Source organism: Tupaia chinensis, unplaced genomic scaffold (genome assembly GCF_000334495.1).
Source record: "Tupaia chinensis unplaced genomic scaffold, TupChi_1.0 Scaffold000468_1, whole genome shotgun sequence".
Lineage (NCBI taxonomy): Eukaryota > Metazoa > Chordata > Mammalia > Scandentia > Tupaiidae > Tupaia > Tupaia belangeri.
Window position 1 is genome coordinate 191,099 of NW_006159977.1, and position 22,413 is coordinate 213,511.

Below are 22,413 nucleotides of genomic sequence, written 5' to 3' on the forward strand. Positions count from 1 at the left end.
AGAAGGAAGGGTCAAAAGTGCTGATGTCCTGGGCCCGAGGATGGCACGGGGCCTTGCAAGGAGCTGGAGGACCAAAGTCAAACCATTGGGTGATGAAGAATGAAAGAGAAATGAAGATGGTAGACAGGGAAAAAGGCTATCTTTCCCACGAAGCTGGACTGCAAAACGAAGATGAACATTATCAGTCCCTTCAAGGCCTGCAGGCAGCATGGAGGGTAAGGCACTGGACTCCCATATTGCTGTCCACAGTTCGAGTCCTAGACCTGGTGGCTTGCTTTCTCAGTTTCCCTCTCTCTCTCTCTCGTTCTCTCTCTCTCTCTCAGTGTGTGTGTGTGTGTGTCTCTGGTCAAATTAAAAATAATAATTAATAAAATAATTCTAAAAATAAAAATCAAAAACAGCCCCTTCAACATGGACCCCTACTGTGCAGCCCAACTCAGAGTCAAAGGTCACCAGGAGCCCAGTCCAAATGGCACCTGCCCACGCCATGCCGTGGGCTTCCCGTGCCTGGCACCCTCCCCTGATGCACTGCTTCTCCAGAGCCTCAGCAACTGCTGGAACCAACACGGGCCCTGTTGGGCTATTTGAAATCTCTTCCCAGTCTGCCAAGGGGCCGAAAGTATTTTTTTTATTTATTTAATTTTATTTGTTATTATTTTTTAATTTGACTAGAGAGACAGAAAGGGAAAGTGAGAAAGCAAGCTGCCAGGTCTGGGACTCAACCGAGGGTCCAGTGCACTTAACCACCACGTAAGTTTATTTATTTCTTCCATGAGAGACAGAGAGACAGAGAGACAGCCTTCCCAATGGTCTCAGCCTCATGATCCACCTGCAGCCTCACCCACCCAGGCCATGAGTACACTCCTGCCTGGTGTGCTCAGGGCGGTCCCCACACTGGAACCCAGAACCCCTCCTGCCAGTGTGGCTCAGCCTTTAACACCGTGCCACTGTCCTTGAGTGAGCGCGCAGTCGTCGGCTCTCTGCAACAGGCTGCCCTCGGAAGGGCGCATGCCCCTGTGAACAGCCCTCGGGTGTCCAGACCTGCCACCAGCACTCGGGTCTGCAGACCTGCCAAGAACAGCCGCCACCAGCACTCTGCGTCGCTGCCAAGACTTCAAGGGGCCGCTGGAAACCATCTCTGCAGACTCGCCACGTGAGCGACGCATTTTGCATTTTTTTTTAAATTTATTTATTTACATTCATTCACTGGACATCATTACAACATGCAAAATGAGATTTTCCATCCAGATTACACTGTATATTGGTTCAATCAAGCACATCAGCATACATGTTATCATCAACAAATAATTTTTCATTTCTTATTTCCTAATTATTTTTTTTTCCCTCGTCCTTGATTCCCTATCTCTTACCCTCTGCCATCTCCCACTCTCCTCCCACATTGTCTCTGGTAAAAAATATGGAACGCTTCACGAATTTGCGTGTCATCCTTGCGCAGGGGCCATGCTAATCTTCTCTGTATCGTTCCAATTTTAGTATATGTGCTGCCGAAGCGAGCACGCATTTTGCATTTTTTTATATTTACAAATCCAGCCCCCACCCCAGATCCTTGCAGTTAGGTTTAGAAAGACGAAATACAGACAGCAGGTGGCGTGGTGGTGCAGGGCGCTGGACTACCCATGGCTAACTCCGGTTCGAGTCCTGGACCTGGCGGCTTGCTTTCTCGCTCCCCCCGCCCCCTTGCTCTGTTCCTCTCTGGTCAGATTAAAATAAACAAAGTTAAATAAAATGTTTTTTAAAAGAAAGAAAGACAAAATGCACACACAAAGACTAGGGCTACCTACCTTCCAGGGCCCCCACTAACAGCCAGCGCCTCCCTGGAGTCCCTCACTATGAAAGCAAACTGCTATTTTGGTCTATTTTGGTCATTAGCATGATAAAGACAGGATCCTACACTGGGTCAGAGAAAGGAGAAGTGAGATTTCTCTCTTCTCCCCCACCCCCCACTGGGCTACCTGAACCTTTAACATAGAGGCGTGCTCAGATCCCACCCCCCAGCAGTTAAATACACAAGAAACTCCTTAGTCCGAAGTCAGAGTCAGGATAATGACAACCTGGTGGGGAACAGGCTTGCTTTCTTCAGTCCTCATAGTCAGTCCACAGGGCTGGGAAGATAGAGACAAAGGAGGGAAAGAAAAATCCAGGGCAAACCCAGAAGTGCAACTTGCAGCGCTGTCGTGAATGCTAAATTAAGCCCCGGCTAATGACACACTTCAGATGTGATCCCTAAAGTCCATCTTTCTTCTTTTTTATTAAAAAAAAAGAAAAAACAAAAAACCCTTACATTCTAACATTTAATAGACAAGGGAGAAATAAACTGGAAAATGTAAATTCAAAAATATTTTACGCTTCACTAAAGCAACCAAAAATTTAGAGAAGTGAAAGTCACTAGAATTGGCTGCTATTCTTTTTGAAACATTCACTGGCGTCAGCTTAGAACTGAGTTGGAGAAAGGATTAAATACAAAGCAGGGGGGCGGTTCTCTAATCAGCTGTCCGTGAGAACTGGGGGTGGGGGGGAGGGGCAGTCTGGGGCTCCGGCTAGGCCTTCTATTGCCCAGGCCTGGGACCTCCACCGCTCAGGGACCACCGCTTTCCCGTCGGCAGAGCCCCTTCCCCTTGGACTGTCCTTAGGAAGGCCAAGGGTGGCGGTTCGGTTGGTCGGAGATTCCCCAGCTTTCCAGGGCTTGGTGGCTGTTCTTTTTAGATGTTAATTTTATGATTCACTCAAAGGCTTTCTGAAGAGAGAGGCTTTTAAGTAAGGAGAGAATCACGTGGGTTTTAAAGCCCGGGCAAGCTGATACAGATCGGTCTCTGGAAAGGGAGGGAAGCATGCAGTAGAACGGGTCAGCTTAGAGCTGAAACCGCAGAGGGAGGAGGTGCCTCCCGGGCAGACTCAGCCAGGGGCCCGGTTCCCAGCAGGACGCTGTATTTATCTTGAGAAATATCTTCCCTGTCCTGGTATCATTGTCACAGGAGACTAGAGAGAATCGCCAGGTGAAAACGCCTACATTTAAATATTTAAGATTCGTATCGAAGCGATGAAAGTCTTCAGTGATTGGATTTACTCTGTTAAGTTTCAGAGAACTATCTTTAACCGGTCTTATCCAAGACTCAGCATTTCGGCCGACTCTCACACTCTACCATGGAATTTTCTTTCCATTTGCAAGATTGAAGCATTGGGCACGTGTTTGCTGGCAAAGGGGCCAACTAGAGTCCTGAAGGGGCACACCAGAATGTGCTTACCCAGGAAAGCCTCAGACAGGAGAGGTGGTGCAGTGCGTGAGGGTGGGGAGGAGGCTGTGGTCCGCCCCTTCTCAGAGGAAAGGCAGAGGCTAGGCCAGGTGCCCCGCTCGCTCGGTGAGCGATGTAGTTGCTGCCTCGGGCCACCATGGAAGCCCACCCACCCCGACCCTACAAAGTCAAAGAGGTCTTCAGTGGCTTATTTTATTGACCTTGTTCCCTTTCTTTAAATGAAGCATTTCCGGGGCCGGCAGGTGGTGTGGCGATTAAGGAAGTTGGACTCCCACTAGGTGGACTGCAGTTCAAGTCCTAGACCTGGTGGCTTGCTTTCTCGCTTTTCTTTTCTCTCTCTCACTCTGTCTCTCTGGTCAAATTTAATTAACTAAATAAAGTTAAATAAAATAATTCTCTTTAAAAGAAATATTGCAGGGAACCAGCAATTAGCGTAATGGCTATGTCGCTGGACTCCCACGTAGTCAACCGCGGTTCCCGTCCTGGACCCGGTGGCTTAAAACTCACGCTGGGCGCGTGTGCGTGCGTGCCCGAGATCCCAAGAGGAGAATGAAGGATAACGGATTGTGGCATAACCATCCCCCCGGGGGGTGATTTCTCACTTTCTGTCTCTATGTCTATCTCTGTCTGTCTGGCAAGCGCACACACCTTATACCGAAAACCTCTCCAAAAAAGAAAAAATAAATAAATATTGCAAACATTCATAAAGACACAATAAGTAGCATTGTCAACATCCTTTACTCCCCACCACTCACCTTAAGAAATAAAACAATGAGGCCGGCAGGTTGCATGGTGGTTAAAGGCGCTGGACTCCCACATGACTGACTGAGGTACAAGTCCCGTACCTGGAGGCTTGCTTTCTCACTCCCCCCACCCCGTCTGTCTAGTCAAATTAATAATAATAAATTTAAATGAAATAATTCTAAAAAAATTTAAAAGGGAAGAAAATATTACAAAAACAGTTTCCAGCCCTGATCTAAGTCTCCTTCCCTTCGAGCAGTAACTCGTGTGTTGAACTGACGGTTTTCATTTCCAAGGTCTTGTTTCATTATAGACTAAGTATTGCTAAGCAGTATTTCGGTATTATATGGTAGTTTTTAAAGCTTTATATGAATGGGATTCTGTAGGGCTGTCCAAAGATATGTGGGGTCCTAAGCCAATACTTTTTTGCAAGGCCTCTGATGACATAAACAATTTGAGTTGCCCCAAATAATATGTCAGCACCACTCGGCCCTGAACCTCATGCAATCCACCAGTCAAGAGGGGCCATGTGCTCACAGCTCTTCCTAGGACCTGGACTTGGCACTCAGAGGCGCACTCCAGAGTTGCCCAAGGCATCCGGGCAAACCCAGGTACTGTGCAGGATATGGAGGGAAAGGCTCGTCCACACAGGTCTCTGTCTAAGCTCAGAGTGCCCTACCCAGGGAGTGGCCAGGCCCACCTCCAAGACGTGGGACCTGGGCTGGGGGCCCCTCTTGCCCTGTCCAGGGTTCGCATTAGTGTGCCACGTCTGTCCTGCAGTTGGCACTTTCCCCTCCACGTCATCAGACCTCTCTACGTGGATTGGCCACCGCGGCTCCAGTTCATTCCTTTTCATTGCTACTTAGCATGCCAGCACGTGAGCAGACAACAATGATTCATTTGTTCTGAAAACACACATTCCGTTTGTTTCTGGTTTTCCACTGTAAAAGAATGAGACTTAGACATGGCTCTTCATGTTTCCTGTCATGCACAAGGGTTTGTCTAGGCTGCACGCATTAAAGAGGAATTACTGGGTCTTATCATACGTACGTTTTCAGCTTTATTAGATATCTTTGAATTAACGAGTGATCGCCAAGTCCTAGTCCCATTAGAGTCCACTGCTTCACGCTGACGTAAATAGCTTGTTATGGCCAAATTTTGATTTTGTGCCCCTCTAAAGGGTGTGAAAAGGTTTCACTGTGGTTTTAAAGTTCATTTTCCTGATAACTACTAACTTTTCCTATGTCAATTTACCTCTTTATTTTTTCTCTTAGTGAATTGCTTGTCTTTTCTATTGGGTTTTCTTTTTCTTTTTCTTTTTCTTTTCTTTTTTTTTTTTTTTGCCAGAGAGCACATGTACATGCTGGAAAGAGACAGAGACACACACAAAGAAAGAGACAGAGAGAGAGAGGCAAAAGCACCCTCCATGGGGCATGGTAACACTGCAGTCCCTTCTCTATTTCCCGTCTTTGGGATTTGACACATCACTCAGCATGTTTCTCAAACTGCTGGGTCCAGGACTCAAACCACACAGTTGGCTATGTGGGATCCAGCTCACTTAACCACTAAGTCACAGGCTGGCCCAGGTCGTTTGCCTTTTTAATGCTATGTCTTCAGCCCAGCCATAGCGGTACATGTTAGGTGCTGCTGCTTTGTTGGCCAGGGCCACATGGGAGGACCAGGTTCAAATCCTGGCCCACCCTGAAGACCCTTTTGGAGTGCCTTTCTGTCTCTCTTGCTTATGGAAAAAAATAAAACACAAAAGAAATTTTTTAAAAATCAATCTAAGAATCTATTTGTTTTTGTTTTTGTTTTTGCCATAAGGTACATGTGCTCACTGGAAAGAGACAGAGAGAGGAAAAGTAAGAAATTACCCCCTTGGGGGGATGGTCACACTGCAATCCATCCTCCTCTATTCCTCCCTGAGGATTTTGGGCATGTATGCACATGTACTCAGAGTGTTCTTTAAGCCACCAGGTCTGGACTCGAACTGCCACCATAGCACTGGCTGGCCCCACTAATTCTATTCTTTCAGTAGTTAGCCTTCAATTTTTAATTCCGTGGCCAGCAGGTGGCATGGTGGTTAAGGGCACTCAACTCCCACATGGCTAACTGCGGGTTGAGTTCCAGACCTGGTGGCTTACCTTCTCATTTTCCTTCTCTCTCTCTCACTCTCTGTCCCTCTCTGGTCAAATTAAAATAAATAAATGAATAAATAAAATTAAAATAATTATTTAAGAATTTTAATGAGAAATTATTCAAACATAAAATTTTTTTGGAGAGGTTTTCACTATAGGGCGCATGCATTCACCAGACAGAGAGAGAGAGACATAGAGACAGAAAGCGAGAAATCACCCCCCAGGGGGGATGGTCACAACGCAATCCCTTCTCCTCCATTCTCCTCTTGGGATCTTGGGCATGCATGCACACGCGCCCGGTGTGAGTTCTAAGCCACCGGGTCCGGGACGCAACCCATGGTTGACCACGTGGGAATCCAACGACATAGCCATTACACTAACTGCTGGTTCCCATATAAAATTAATAAATATCTTTACTATTCTAATTTTCTCTCTCCCATTTTACCTGTTTCTGATTCAAAATTTTAATTCTATCTTGTTTTTGACCCCTCCCCAAATTGGATACTATTTTTTTTTTCTCAGAAGACATGTGCACTCACAAGAGAGACAGAGAGAGAGAGAGGGACAAGGAGAAAGCACCCACCAATAAGGCATAGTCATGCCACAAGCCCTTCTCCATTCCTCCATCCTTTTGGGATCTGGACCATGTGTGTACATGCACCTGACATGTTTTTCAAGCTGCCAGGACCAAGATTCAAACCACAGTTGGCCACATGGGATCTATCTCCCTTAACTGCTAGTCTACAGGACTGGCTCCATGCTACCGTAGCTTTCAGACTGCAGTTCATGAAGACTTCCGTGTGTGCTGGCCAAATTCTTCACCTAGTTTCCCTTCTTGCACTTCTGAGCTTCTTTCTGGAATCGTGTTCCTGCTTCGTGAAGTCCATCACTTACACGTTCCTTTAGTGAGGATCTGCTGGGAGTAGGTGCTCAAGATTCATTGTGGTTTGTTATGTTGTTTATTTGGCTTATTTGTCTTTGTTTGTTTTGGTATAAAAATGTCTTTTTTCCCTGCCCTCATTCTTGAATGGCAGTCAGAATGAACAGTTCTATTATTAGTAATTCTGTATTGGCAGTCACTTCGTCTCAGCATTTGGAAACTATTACTCTCCCACTGACTTCTGGCTTCCATTGTTACCTTTGGGGAATCTGCTGTTCATCTCCCTGTTTTTGTTTCGCCAAAGGGCATATGTGCTTGCCAGAGAGAGGCAGAGAGAGATAGAGAGAGGAAAAGTAAGAAATCACCCCCAGGGGGATGGCTGTGTTGTAATCCCTTCTCCATTCTCCTCTTGGGATTTTGGGCACACATGCACACAAGCCTGTCATGCTTTTCAAGGCATCAGATCCAGGACTCAACCATGGTTGGCCATGTGAGAATTCAGTGCCTTCACCACCACACCACCTGCTGGCCCTCCTTTTGGAGTTTTTTGTTTGTTTGTTTGTTTTATCGGAAGTGTGTTAGATCCCCTCATTTGATTCTCTATGTCTCTTAACTCCTGCTATTTTCACACCATTTTGTTTCTGTGGTGTTTTCAGCTCTAATGCAACTAACCCCATATTTAAAGCTTTTCTTCTTTAGCCACATCAGACCTACTATTCAGTTCATTGGTGTTTTGTTCTTATGTGTGTGTTTTTAAATTTAATTGATTGGGGCCAGCAGTTGGTTTAATGGCTATGTCGCTGGACTCCCATGTAGTCAACCAAGTTTCAAGTCCTGGACCCGGTGGTTTAAACTCATGCCAGGCATGTTTGCATGCGTGCCCAAGATCCCTAGAGGAGAATGGAGGAGAAGGGATTGTGGCGTGGCCATCCCCCGCGGGAGGTGATTTCTCGCTTTTTATCTCTCTGTCTTTCTGGCAAGTGCATGCACCCTATACCAAAAACCTCTCCCCCTCCCCCCCCAAAAAATAATTGATTTTTTTTCTTTTTTTTTTTTTTTTTACAAAAACACACCTTTACTGTGTTCTAACATTCTTGCATTATGCAGACACTAGTTACATCTTTAGTCTTCATGTAAAATATAAAGAAACATAAGGAACTAAAAATAAACTGACAAAATTGCCAACAAAATCCCTCTGAGACAGAGGGATGGGGACACTGTCTTTACTCATCCTCCTCTGTGAACCGTCACTGCAGCCAAATGGACATGTGGAAGACAACACAGGGGCAGGTGACAAAGAAGAGAGCTGTGTGGGTGTCACCGTTAACAACAGACTGGGCAAGGCTGACGTGCGAGTGGACACTCCGCAAACCAGCACTTTTGTGAGCAAAACGCCAGGGGCTGTTGTGGAGCCATAGGTCACATTTATAAGCCCAAGCCTGACGACAAGTCATACAACGTTGGTACCTGAGCTCCAGGGGACACAGCCACATCAGCCAACCCACCTCTGAGACGAGCTACCACACACAGCTGACCTGGCCCAGGCCCTACTTAGTGCAGCTGCAGCAGAGCCCACACCTGAACAGAAAACCTGACGTTCAAAATAGGAAAGTTCAACTCCCACCTCAAGAGAGGATGTCTTGTTGCAGATCAAATCCTCGAGAGGGGCCTGGCCCACGTGTACTCTGTAGGCTCCAAGGTCTGTGTTCTCAAGGCCTGAGGCCAACTCCCTGTCCTCCCAGAGGACACAGTGGCCACAGCTCCCTTGGGGGCGGTGCCCAGCCCGATGCCAGCTCAAATCCCACAGTGGGAAGCACTTCCCGGATCTCCTTTCCTTGCCAGGCTGAGTTCCACCCCAGCAGTTTAGAGCTCAGAGGACAAGGCCTGTCCTGCAACTGGAGGCCAGTCCGTGAACTGCTGTCACCATTCAGGAGGTGTCAGGGAGTCAGTGCTCGTGGTGCACCAGCTGTGAGACTCAGAGCCCGTGGGGCTGTGGACCGTGGACATGAGGTACGACGTACAGGTCTTGCTCAGGCCTATCATCCAGAACTTGAGCAGCTTGACACTGTCCTCCTTGGATGTGCCCAGGATGCTTCTGCGTGTCCTCCTGGGGCCAGCTGTCCACCTCAGTGAACTTGCACAGCCCTTCCCCTTGTTCATCCACTCCTCCTTGACGCAGTCAGGGCACCAATCCACATACTGGGAGGAGGGTGGTGCTTTCTCTCTGCCCTCCCCTCACCCAGTACAGACAGGTTCTGGTTGGTCAGAGCTGCCTCAACCTTGTTCAGGATGGTGGTGCTCACTCAGTCTACAGCCACAGGGCTGCCACTGGTCACAAATTCATACATGCTGAGAAACAGCCGGCAGGGTGGGGGGTTCTAGGGAGCAGCAGCAGGTTGCCTCCACAGAGATAGCAACTCTGAGGGCTACATGTGGGAGGGACTGAGCCCCAGGAAGTTGCAGCAGTAGGCCTCCTACTGGCTACTGTAGGGCATGAAGGCATGCAGCTCATGGACAGCACGGTCAGAAGCATGTCAGAGGTCAATTGCACAGGGTCAGCGTCTCTGCTTCTCCAAATCTCCAGGTCTCCCTAGGGACGTGCAAAAGAACAGGGCTGCCTCATGTACTGAAGGAACTTGTAGGACGACAGTTTCCAGGGCTGCCAGCTCCCACACAAGAGCATAAAGAGGAACCAGTGGGGCATTTGCTCAGCTCCCACCCTTCCATGCCTTTCAGCAACACAGGGGCTATCTCCTCCTCTTTGGCCTTAGTTGTATCAGCCTTCCGACTCCTCTTCCACGTTGGCAAGCTTGTCCATCTCAACCAGCATGTCCTCAGTTGGCACACCCTCCAGGAGCTTCCTGATCAGCCAGATGCCACACGCCTTCAAGAACCAAGCCAAGGGGGTGCGCAGGTATGCCCACGGGTCATCCTCACTTGTCAGAATGGTCAGCAAGCTGGATGATTTGCCCTTTCTCTGGTGCAGAAATGATGTGAAAGCCATGTCCATCCTCTGTGCCCACTGGGGGCACCCGAACTGCTCCACTTTGAACACCCTGAGCACTCTGCCCTGGAGCCCACTGAAGATGCCCCGATCTCGGCCAGCAGGAAGGGCCAGGAGCGATGAGGTAGATGCAGTCTCCTTATCATGGCTGGTGTACCCAGAGTGCCTTGAAGCAAGTGACTGGCAATGCTTGCACACATCCAACTTCTTGGGCTTGACACTGGCCCTTTGGGCTGGGCTGTGGGCACAGATCTGACTGTTCATCGGAATGTCCCCTCCTCCTCCTAGGCCAGCTTGCCCTGGCCAGGCATCTCCAGTCCCCGCCCCTTGGGGAGCCTCTGGGCAAAGAGAGTGCAGGGCCATGGTGCTTGCAGAAGTGAACAAAGCGTGACGATGGTATTCATGGTGCTTCTAGGCCCTACACCAAGAGGTCTTGTACTTACAAGGGGATTACGCTTGTACCCTCATGCCTAGACCAAGCATGCAAGGCACCAACCACCAAAGTCAGACATGGCAACGCAGTAATCTGAGATCTGATGCTTTCACGGAACCGCCACCCCATCTGGCACCAAGTCAGAGGCATGTTACTTTGACGACCACATGTCTTCCCAGCTGCCGGGGGTAGGGAGGGGGAGGAGGAGCAGTGTCAGTCTGCCTGTGTGTGTCTTGCGCCGCGAGCTAAGCGGGGCCCCGGGTTCCATGCTTCTGGGACCACCCACCCAAGCTGGGCCACCCCACAGCCTAGTAAGACGCCCAGGGCAGCTGTCATACATGGGCCCCTCCACCACGGTGTCATTTCTTCTTAAAAGTTCTGGGGACCAGCAGTTAGCGTAATGGCTATGTCGCTGGACTCCCATGTAGTCGACCACGGTTCGAGTCTCGGACCCAGTGGCTTAAACTCACGCCGGGCACGTGTGCGTGCGTGCCCAAGATTCCGAGAGGAGAATGGAGGAGAAGGGATTGTGGCGTGGCCATCCCCTCTGGGGGTGATTTCTCGCTTTCTGTCTCTCTGTCTGTCTGGTGAGCACACGCGCCTTATAGCCAAAACCTCTCCAAAAAAAATAAGTTCTATTTATGGGACCACCAGGTGGTGTGGCAGTTATGTTGCTGAACTCCCACATGGCCAACCACAGCTCAAATCCCACTCCTGGTGGCTTCAAAATCATGCCAGGTGCGTGTGTTTGTGCCTAAGATCCAGGAGAACGGAGGAGAGGGCATTGTTGAGTGACCATTCCCCCCAGGGAGTGATTTCTCACTGTCTCTCTCATTGTGTCTGTCTCTTTCCAGCAAGCCCACATGACTTAGGCAAAAACCTGTCAAAAAAAAAAATCTATTTAGTGCTTCTTAGTATGTACCTAAAACTAATCTATTCTATTAAAAGTTAGTGAAGGAGTTACTTGGGTCAGCCAGTGGCGTGGTGGTGAAGATAGCTGGATCCCATATGTAACTGATTGTGCAGTTCAAGTCCCAGCGCCGGCAGCTTGAGAAACACACTGGGCACACATGCGTGTATGTCCAAACTCCTGAGAGCCGAGAGAAGTGGAGAAGGGACTGTGGCATGACTGTTCCTCACCGGGAGGAGGGTGGTGCTTTCTCACTGCCCTCCCCGACCCCAGCATACACTGCACCACCTGCCAAAAAAGACTACAGCTGCTCTTGGGAGGAGTACAGCGAAGGACTAGAAGAAGACATGGGGACTTGGGCACTGGAAAGTCTGTTCTTTGTCATGGGCCCTGGTTAGAGAGCTGTGTTCGGATGGTGGAAATCCACCAAGCTTGGGGCCAACAGATGTCATAGCAGTTAAGTCGCTTAGACTCCCACTCTAACCTCAGTTAGAGTCCCAGACCCAGTGGCTTGAAACTCATCCCGAGTGTGTGTGCATACGTGCCCAAGATCCCAGGAGGAGAATGGAGAAGGGATTTCTCACTTTCCCTCTCAGTCTCTGTCTCTCCCCAGTGAGCCCACAAGCACACACACTAAGGCAAGAACCTCTTTAAAAAAAAAAAAAGTCCATCAAGTTATCCACTTGCAGTCCGTGTACTTACTGCTGTATACATACGTAGTTATGTAATAGCTCTTGTTCCCCTCCAGTGTGGATTCTCAAATTTAACCAAACGTTTCTGGCACATTTGTTTTACCTTCTATGTTTGACAAATATGTTCTCTTAAGTTCCTAGGAGTTTTGGCTGACTCTAATTTTTGATAGCTTGTTTCTGCATTTTTTTAATGTTAAACTTTGGAGTATCCCTGTTCGGCTAAGGCTTATCTATAGGAATCCTGTGTGGCCGAAGGTAAGAGCACGTCTTCCTAATGGAGCTGCACGGCTTCTGTCAGATGCTCAGCATGCTACCGACTCGGGGCTGGAACGTCACTCTCCAAGCCACTCAGTGCACATTCAGACTCCAAACCCCAGGCCCCTAGAGTGGAGCTGTGCGGCTACAGATTCTTGGAAGTTACTTTTTCCCCTCACCCAGAGCACAGGCAAAGAGGAGTTTCCTTGTTATTTCTCTTTGTTAAAGGTCAGACTTTGTTTTTCTGTTATTCAGTTCATTTTCCTCGAGTGTCTTGGCACTCCCCGGAGTTCCCAGCCTCAACTCCCTGACTTGCATCAGCGGCCAAGCTCGCATGCTCACCCACGTACAGGTCCTCCCAAGGCACTGGCCACGTTCGCACGCCCACCCACGTACAGGTCCTCCCAAGGCGTCGGCGGCCACGTCCGCATGCCCACCCACACACAGGTCATGACTGGCAGCTACCCACAGAGCAGTAGCTGCAGCCTGGGCTTGCAACTACCATTCCGTCCCTTTCTGACCAGTGTATTTCTTTGATATTCTTCTGATCTCCTATACGTATGTAAAACGGTATTGTCACGTTTAACAAGGTATTTTATAATTGAGTTGCTTTCATTTTGCTGTCCCCACAGCAGCTCTGTCCAGCTAGCAGCCTGGTGTGTCGTGGGAGCACAGCCCGGGGCGTTCGTTTTCTCTGTGGAGCTGGATCAGACTAAGCATGACTCGAGGGTCCACAGTGGTGGCAGATGCTGTCCAGGGTCCCGAGTGCAGCTGATGGCGGGGGGAGTAGCAGTCTTCTTGAGCCGCCACTGCTGGGGTGTGCTGCTCAGTCACTCCTGGAAGCCCAGCACAGACCCTGCTCCTCCAGCCCTTCCAGCTAACTCCCTTTGTCAAAGCTCTCTCTTCTCAAAGCGGGAAGAGTTTCTGTTATCTCCAACTGAACGCTGCGTGACACAGACCCCAAGGGCCTAAGAACGAGTGATCAATGCATACCTGCAAAGGGTTTGGCCGAACTTGTAATTGAAGGAATGACAACTGTCACAAGAGACAGGGTTAACGTTTTTCTCTTTTTAGGTTTTAACCATAGGGCATGTGCGCTCACTAGAGAGAGACAGAGAGAGGGAGAGTGAGAAGTCACCCCCCAGGGAGGATGGCCACGTCACAATCATCCCTTCTCCATTCTTCTCCTGGGATTTTGGGCACACATGAGCACCCAGTGTAATTTTCTTTTCTCTTTTTAGAGAGATTTTTGCTATAGAGTGTATACACTTACTGCAGAGACAGAGAGAAACAGACAGAAAGTGAGAAATCACCCCCCAGAGGAGATGGCCACGCCACAATCCCTTCTCTTCCATTCTCCTCTTGGGATTTTGGGCATGCACACACTCATGCCTGGCATGAGTTCCAAGCCACCAGTTTTAGGACTTGAACTTCAGGCGACTACGTGGGAGTCCAGCGATGCAACCATTACACCATCTGCTGGTCCTGCACCCAGTGTAATTTTCAAGGTGCTGGGGTCCAGGGCCTGACAATATGGTCAGCCATGTGGGAGTCCAGAGCCTTGGCCACTATGCCACTTGCTGGCCACACTTTTTTCTCTTTCTTTCTTTCTCTCTCTCTCTCTTTCTTTCTTTCTTTCTTTCTTTCTTTCTTTCTTTCTTTCTTTCTTTCTTTCTTTTCTTTCTTTCTTTCTTTCTTTCTTTTTTAAAAGATGCATTCTGCCTACCAGATGGCATGGTGATTAAAGGCACTGGACTCCCACATGGCTGACCATGGTTTGAGTCCTGGATATGGCAGCTTGCTTTCTCATTTTCTCTCTCTCTGTATAAAAATTTTAAAATAATAATAATGGCAAGTAAAACTAACTTTTTTTTTTTTAATGGTACATTTCAGGGGCCAGTCAGTGCTGTGGTAAATAAGGTAGCTATATCCACATGGCCAACTGCATGGTTCAAGTCCCAGACTCGGTGGCTTGAAAAATATACCAGATGTGTGTGCGTGTGTGCCTAAATCCCAAGAGAATGAAGGAGAAGGGATTGATCGGGGCTTGATTGGGGTGTGGCCATGCCCTTGTGGGGGGTGCTTTCTCACTTTCCCTCTGTCTGTCTCTCTAGCAAGCACACACAGGCTACAGTTTTTAAAAAAAAGGGTAGTAGAAACAAAATTTCGTTGAGAGCCTTTTTCTTGATAACAAGTGACTAACGTGGCAAGCCGGGCACACGAACGAGCAGGCGTGCTGGGTTCCCGCAGTACCACACACAGGCGGGACCCGGGCACAGAGCCACGAAGAAGCCAGTGGCCAGCTCACACCATGGAGCCTCGGCTCCCCATGCGCCTCTTCTCTTTCACCCCCATTTCCAAGAAAAGTCTGCAGATGCATATTGAGTCTAAAGCAGTTAGAGACGGAGCAGAGTTCTGAGGAATCTGAGAATCGGGTCTCCAGTCGTAGATATCTGCACACAGAACCAGCCGCTGCATGGCATGTCCGTGACAGGGCGGGAAGGCCGTTTCCTACCTTGGACAGCATCCCACACAAGCTCCCACCTACACAGCTGCTCTCAGACCGGGCAGCAACCTTGACACAGACCCTTTTCCCAACCCAGTCACTGCTGCTATTTCACTGTCCTGTTCAGGGTGGCATTGACACAATTTAAAATGATGTCAGCACTTTGGGCAAGCAGGTGGTATGGTGGTTAAGGAGACTGGAGCCCACGTGGCTGATTGTGCAGTTAGAGTCCCAGACCCAGCAGCTTGAAAAACGCATTGGGCACGTGTGCATGTGTACCCCAAATCCTGACAACAGAGCAGAGGAGAAGGGACTGTGGCATGGCCATCCCCCGGGGGAGTGATTTCTCACCTTCCCTCTCTCCGATGAGTGCATGCACCCCACAGGAAGAAGAAATCATGGGAACACTGGCTGGAACCCATCCTGTACTCGGCTTGGTACCCATGTGCCACCAAGGAGAACTCTGGCCCCCCGAGACTTCTCTGGGACAGCTAGGCTTACAAAATGCTGGGAGCATACAAATGGTTGGGACAGCCAGGAAGAGGGCACGCACGGGGGCCCAGAGGCAGAACTGTGCTGACACCCATCCTGCTTAAGCAGAGAATTTCACATGGACCTTCTCTCTGGAAGCTAGTGGTCAGTGTGGAAGGACGCACTGATTAATTTGGGTCTTATCTGGGAAGTGATGTGAAGTCTAGCAAACACTTCTGAGCAGCCCCGTGTTCAGCTGAAATGTGGTTCAGAAGGATGTGTCAGTGGCAGCGGAGCTCGCCCTGTAGTGCAGTAGTTTACCCTGTGGGAGCGCCATCTCACATGGCCAACTGTGCTTTGAATCCTGGCCCCAAGGCTTGACAAACAATGGGACGCATGTGGGTATATGCCCCCAATCCTGACAGGACAGAGAAGTGTAAGAAAAGGGACTGTGGTGTGACAGCGCCCCATTGGGGTGCTTTCTAACTCATGCACGTGCATGTGCCCTCTAGTAGAAGATAAAATAAATATAAAACAGTTGCTTGGGAACCAGCAATTGGCGTGATGGCTATGTCGCTGAACCCCCATGTAGTTGACCACAGTTCAAGTCCTGGACCCTGTGGCTTAAAACTCACGCCAGGCGCATGTGCGTGCATGCCCAAGATCCCGAGAAGAGAATGGAGGAGAAGGGATTGAGGTGTGGCCATCCCCCCTGGGGGGTGATTTCTCGCTTTCCATCTCTCTGTCTCTCTCTCTCTGTGTCTGGCGAGCACACTTGCCCTATAGCAAAAACCTCTCAAAAAAAAAAACACACACACACACACAAAAACAGTTGTTCGTGTGAAGATGAGTGAGGAAGGGTCAACTGGCGATGAGGAAGCAAAGCCAGGCTACTGCCCAGGAGAAAGGGTACGGGGGCAGCCCTAACAGCAGACGCTGGAACGAGAGTCACTGGAGTTTCCTGTCAAGCTGGATGTGCAGTGTCCAAATGAAGGAAGAGCCAGAGCCGGTGCTGACGTGGGAGCTGGGAGATGGGGCTCCCTTTCCTCTCCTGCTCAGTCATTCACTGAGCACTGACCCAGCACTCGCTAGGTGGCAGGCCCTGTGCAAAGATCTGGAGATAAAAAAGACATAAGGGAGACAAGTGTGTCATGGAGCTCAGGGCCCCGTGCAAGAGAAGACAAAAGCACAGAGCTGCCAGTCTGGGTGGAGACAGCGCAGGGACTGCAGAGCAAGGATGAGGGTCTTTAAGCCAGTCTGACAAGCACTGCTGCCCTCGAGGTTAACACTCCCTCCCCATGGGGCCTCACTCTGCCACTGGTTTACAGAAAAGTAAAAAAAAAAACCAAAAAACCCAATAATCTCCAAGAGGGCAAGGCAGAACCCGTGGAACTTTCCTTTTTTTTTTTTGGAGAGGTTTTCGCTGTAGGGGGCGGGGCCTGCGCTCGCCCGACAGACAGAGACATAGAGACAGAAAACAAGAAATCACCCCCGAGGGGGGATGGTCACGCCGCAATCCCTTCTCTTCCATTCTCCTCTCAGGATCTTGGGCACGCACGCACACGCACCCGGCGTGAGTTTTAAGCCACTGGGTCCGGGACGTGAACTGTGGTCGACTATGTGGGAGTCCAGTGACATAGCCATTCCACTAACTGCTGGTTCCCAGAACCTGTGGAACTTTGAGGAAAGCCCTGGAGGGGAAAAGAGCTCTGAGCAGCCTGTTTTCTTCCTGGAGCCCAAGGTGTGGTGGGTGGACCCCAACGGTACCAGGACGGCACTGGTTCGATGAGCACTGTGCTGAACTCCTCAGCCTCCTCTCCTCCCACTGTCCTGCAGGTAACTGAGTCCGGGATGCTGGCAGAGACAATTTAGTGTGCACTCCCTTATTTTGCTGATGAAGAAACTCCCCTGGCAGCGTTCCTTGTTCATATCTCTCCACCTGCTGTGCCAACACAGCTGTGCTGGGTCATTGGAAACCCGGCATAATACGCCATAATGTGCTAATGAAGCCAGACAGGTGTTAAGGGCTGCTAATGACTTAATGTGTGTTTCTAGGGTCGTTTACATTTTATTACAGAAAGTTCTTAAAGCCCTTAACAGAAAAACAGGTGAAGGAATGCATCCCCTGCAGGAAAGTATCAGATAAGAGCAGGAGAGGGGGAAGGGCTAGGACAGCAGCAGAAGTGAGCGCTTCTTAAATCTCACCCTCCAAACCCAGGCCAGGCCTCCTAGGGCTGTTCCATGCAGCTGACCCTGCACAAACTCTTCTCACCTGGACCAAGCAGGTGGCTGTGGGATAGGTGAGGCAGGTGGGATAGACCAGAGACACAGGGCAGGTTGATGACCCATCACTCAGGTGGGGACCTGAAACCATTTCACAAGCAATGTGAAGTATGCATGTTGATTGCATATCAGAGATTAGATCAGTGATTGGGGTCTGAAACTCTGGGAAGCATCAAACAACTGATCCTCTGTCCCCAGAGCTGACCTTGAAGGACTGGGACCCACCTCCTCAGGGCAGGCTGACTGTTCTCCAGGCCAGACTTCCTCCCTACGTGGTGTGCAGTGTGTGCCTGGCCAAGAGGCCCCACCGAGAAGACAGAAGCTGAAATCCAGTTAACTCAACTCACCACGCAGAGACGTGGCCAGGTCTACACCAACCCAGAGAACTTTTTTTTTTTTAACTCCCTAGGGGTCTGGTCTAAGACGTTTGTTTCCAATATGCACAGAGTATCTATGTACCTCTAGCCTCCCTGGAGCCTACATAAGACTAAGTTCTTATCTTTGGAAATTAATAAGGTGTCCTTAGTCATGCCGAAACCACAAGTCAGACCACACCGAACAAAACACAGTACTGAATTTTGAAAACCACAGTGGCCCCCGTTACAAAGATGTGCTCTGTAGGCTGGGACCGCGTGGAGGCCTAGGATTGCTTCCCAGTCTAGCCTAAGGTCTGTGCGTGGGGCATGTGCCTAAAATCCCAGTGACTCGGGAGGCTGAGGCAGGAGAATCACAAGGTCAAGACTAACCCAGGCAACATAATATGAACCTGTCTTAAATAAGAGCAGAATATGGCAGCGCGAGCACGCCCGTGGTCCAAGCTGGGAGGCTGAGGCAGGAAGACTGCAACAGGGCAAAACTGTCTGGGGAAAACAGAAAAGAGGCCAGAGTGGAAGGAAATGTCCTTCATCTTTCCAAGTTCTTTTACCACTTCTATTCAGCATTGTACTGGAGGTCCTGGACAGAGCAGTAAAGCAAGAAAAGGAAAGTGAATATGCTGCCCTCAGGCCCAGCAGGTAGCGTGGTGGTTAAAGGCCTTGGACTTCCCAATGGCTGACTGTGGTCAGACCTGGCAGCTTACTTTCTCACTTTCCTTCTCTCTCTCTCTCTCTCTGGCCAAATTAAGAAATAACAACCAATAAAAATAAGTAAATAATTCTTTTTAAAGAAGAATACGCTGCCCTCAATATGCCACTTTGGCACACTGATTATTTTGAGCTAAAGGCAGCTGCGAGGCCAGTGTGGTGATGCAAGCAGGTTGGCGCTGCCGCATGAGGACTGAGGCTACATGGGAGGCTGAGTGCAGCACCTGGCCCAACCTAAACCAGCAGGTACAATGACCCAGCAGTCTCAGCTACCTGCGATGTGACAAGATCCTGCCAAAAATATTCATCTTAGGCTTGGAGGTTAGGGGAGCCGAATCTCACAGGGCTGACTGCATGGTCCAAGTCCTAGTCCGGGAGCCTTGAGAAACATGCTAGGCATGCGTGATGCTCGCGATCCTGAGAGAAGTAGAGGAGAAGGGCTTGCAACATGACCACACCCCACTAGGGATGCTTTCTTCCTCTCCCTCTGTCTCTTTCTGATAAGAACACATGCTCTCTGGCAAAAAGAAAAAAAAAATGAATAAATGTATAATATATAAGTGCTCAATCTTTTTGCTGTAGATTGCAAAAGATTTTTTAGAGAAACTTAAGAAAATCTAAATGAACAGATAATCCAACAAAAAGGAGGAAGGATCTATGAGGGATCTATGGGGTGGCAAGTTTTCTACATTCTAGCTGAAGGATAAAATAGTAGCTCTATGGCTAGCAGATGACACAAGGGTTAAAGACGGCTGGATCCCACATGGCCTACTGTGCAGTTCAAGTCCCAGACCAAGTGGCTTGAAAAACACTTCAGGGCATGTTTTATCCCAATAGGATAGAGAAATGGAGAAGGATTGGGTGTGACCATGCCCTCTGGGGAATGCTTTCTCTCTCTCTCTTTCGAGCACATATACATTCTGGCAACTTAAAAAAATAATAATAAATGAAAAACAAGCAGAAGAAGGACAGGTGGTGTTAAATGGTAGCACAGTTGGACCCACATGGAGAAGGTCCTAGTTCAAGTTCCAGGATGTCCCCAGGAGCATGCCCATGATCTGTGCCAGCTGGGATTGGGGATAGATTGTAGCGTCGGGAACCTGTTGGGGGGTATCTTTCTCTCTGCCTTTTTCTTTCATGGAAGAAAGAAATAAGCTGGGACCAGCAAATGACATAACGGTTACATCACTGGATTCCCACGTAGTCAGCTGCAGTTTGAGTCCTGGACCCGGCAGTTTAAAACTCACACCAGCACATGTGCATGGAAATCCTGAGAGGAGAATGAAGGAGAAGGGACTGCGGCATGGCCCACACCGGGGGATGTGTATGAGTATGTGATTTCTTGCTTTCTGCCTGTCTCTCTGGTGAGCGCATGCACCCTATAGTAAAAATCTCTCTCTCTAAAAAAAGAATAAGCTTTTTTTAAAAAAAAAAATGGCCAGCAGGCAGCATGGTGGTTAAGGGCACTGGATTTCCAAATGGCTGACCGTGGTCTGAGTCCCCGACCCTGTGGCTTAAATTCACACCAGGTGTGTATGCATGTGTGCCCAAGATCCCCAGAGAATGGAGAAGGGATTGCAGCGTGGCCATCCCCCTGGGGATTTCTTGCTTTCTTTCTCTGTCTCTTTGGCCAGTGCATGCGCCTATAGCAAAAACCTCTCCCCCCACAAAAAAAGGAAAAAACAAAAGAAGGGGGGGAAAAATGTGACCCTATAGCCTGGAGGTTAGAAACCTGATTTAACTGGCTACAGCTGTTGGAAATCCAGCCCCCACACCCCAGTGCACTTGTGCATGTCCAAAATCCAGAGAGAATACAGAGATGGAGAAGGGATTGCGATGACGACCCCCATTACTAGGAGTTAGGAGTACTTCCTCCCACTCTCCAAGGTAAGCAAGCACATGCCACATTCTGGCAATTTTTTTTTTTTTAAATACTATTGGGCACCCACTGTTATGTGCCTTTTAGACGGGGAAAGTGATGTGTTCTGGGTCAGACTGAACATATCACAAGTGACCATGGCTGGGGCTGAAATCCAGGTGTGCAAGACGTCAAAGCCTTTGCTTTTCCACCTGCTACAGCTCGAGTCACTTCCTAGAGTCACTTCTCTCCTTTCCCTCCGAAGGCCTTTTTCCTCAGAAATTAAGTGTGTCCAGCCGATGCCGCCTGCCTTCGGGGTACAGAACCCTCGGACCTCTCCGAGGGCTTTGCGCGGGCTCAAACTTGACCCTGCGGGACAAGGAGTCCCGGGAATAGCAGCTGCCGTCTGCTCTTTGAACACGCCCGTCGGAGTGCAGCGATGAGTGGCGTTTGTGTATCTGGAGGCGGCACGACCGCGTTACTCACTTAGAAACTCACTGTTGTGTGAGTGTTTGGACCGTCAGCTGACCACTTTCTGGGTCCACGTCAGGCGGAAGCAGGTGCGCGGCTCCGCCCGCAGGTGGCACCGCCCTCTGCCCTCTCACCTGCGCGCGCAACCCCGCCCAAACGCGAGGCTCTGCGCCGGCCGCGCCCGCGCGCCGGCATTTATATGGCGCTATTTTGGTCGAGCGCTCTGATTGGTCGGCCGCAAGTGACGACACGCGGGCGCGCCGCAGGGAAGCGCGGAGATCTGGAGGAGGAGGGCTTCTGGCCTGTGTGCTGGCAGGCGGGGCGGGGCCGCTGTGGTTTCCAAGCGTGCCCTCGGGGTCTCTGTGGATTCTCTGCACCCAGCCGCGGGCGCTGGGGTGTGTGTGGGACCGTTGTATTTTAGTAAGAGGCCCCATGCCCGGAAGGGCAATGCTAAGAACCGAACTCACCATTCTGGGAGAGAGCTGCTAGGCGGCCCTAACAGACAGCACAAACCTGAGCGTGAGCCGAAGCTGCTCACCTGTCGCGTGGCCCAGATCAAGCCCCTCAGGTCTCCGTGCCTCACGTGGGTGGGCCTCTATCCCTTCTTGCTTTCGAGCTGCCATCTCCCCTTCTCAGAAGCCTAGCTATCTCAGAAGGATCTCCTTTCCATCACATTTTCCCATCGGGATCAGAGGAACCAGCCGGCCTTTCCTGGATTCTGGCTGTCCATCATGCAGGCGCATGACCTCTGTTGAGTCTCAAGGTTCTTGAATTTCTTTGGTATCATGTGTGATTCACCAAGAACCCCTGTCATACTTTAAAAAAAAAAAGCCAAAGGGACCATTGATGTCATCACTTCAGATTAAGGTAGATGGGAACTTAGCTTGGGTTCTGTTGAGGACTTGTGTTTACTCCTTAGAATCACAAAAGACACCTCTCCTTGCAAAGGCTGTAAAGGCCTCAGCTTTCCTGAGCTCACAGTCATCAAAATCATTTGCAGTTGGGTACAAAGAAAAATCACTTAGTAACTGTTGAATGTGAGCAACCTCCTAAGAATTAACATTTAGAACTTTCAATGTACCTGGCATTGTAAATACCTAACAAGTGGTTTTGTTTGGTTGATTGGGTTTTTAAATTTTATTTTGCTAGATGGTGCATGTGCTAGCTAGAGACAGAGAGAAAGTGAGAAATCATTTTCCCGCCCCCACCTTCCTCCATGGGGAACTGTCACCCTGCAGTCCCTTCTCCTCCACTTATCCCTCCCTGTGGGATTTTGGGCATGTGCATGCACCCACTAAGTTTCTCAAGCTGTTGGGTCTGGGACTCAAACCGCCTAGTTGGCAACTTAAAATTCAGCTTCCTTAACCCCGTAGGTTGGCTCCCTCACAGGCAGTTTATTTAATCCTCACAAAATCCC

The 22,413-nt window shown here is 49.5% G+C and overlaps 1 non-coding gene and 1 pseudogene across 1 annotated transcript; both read right to left on the bottom strand.

Annotated features, from left to right (window-relative positions):
- Positions 1–1,411: 1,411 nt before the first annotated feature.
- LOC114009122 (U6 spliceosomal RNA) lies at positions 1,412–1,518 on the bottom strand. The gene has a single exon (XR_003550591.1). It is a non-coding gene; the product is annotated as a U6 spliceosomal RNA (small nuclear RNA).
- A 7,433-nt stretch (positions 1,519–8,951) lies between these two features.
- LOC102501568 (folliculin pseudogene) lies at positions 8,952–10,299 on the bottom strand (annotated as a pseudogene).
- Between the last annotated feature and the right edge of the window lie 12,114 nt (positions 10,300–22,413).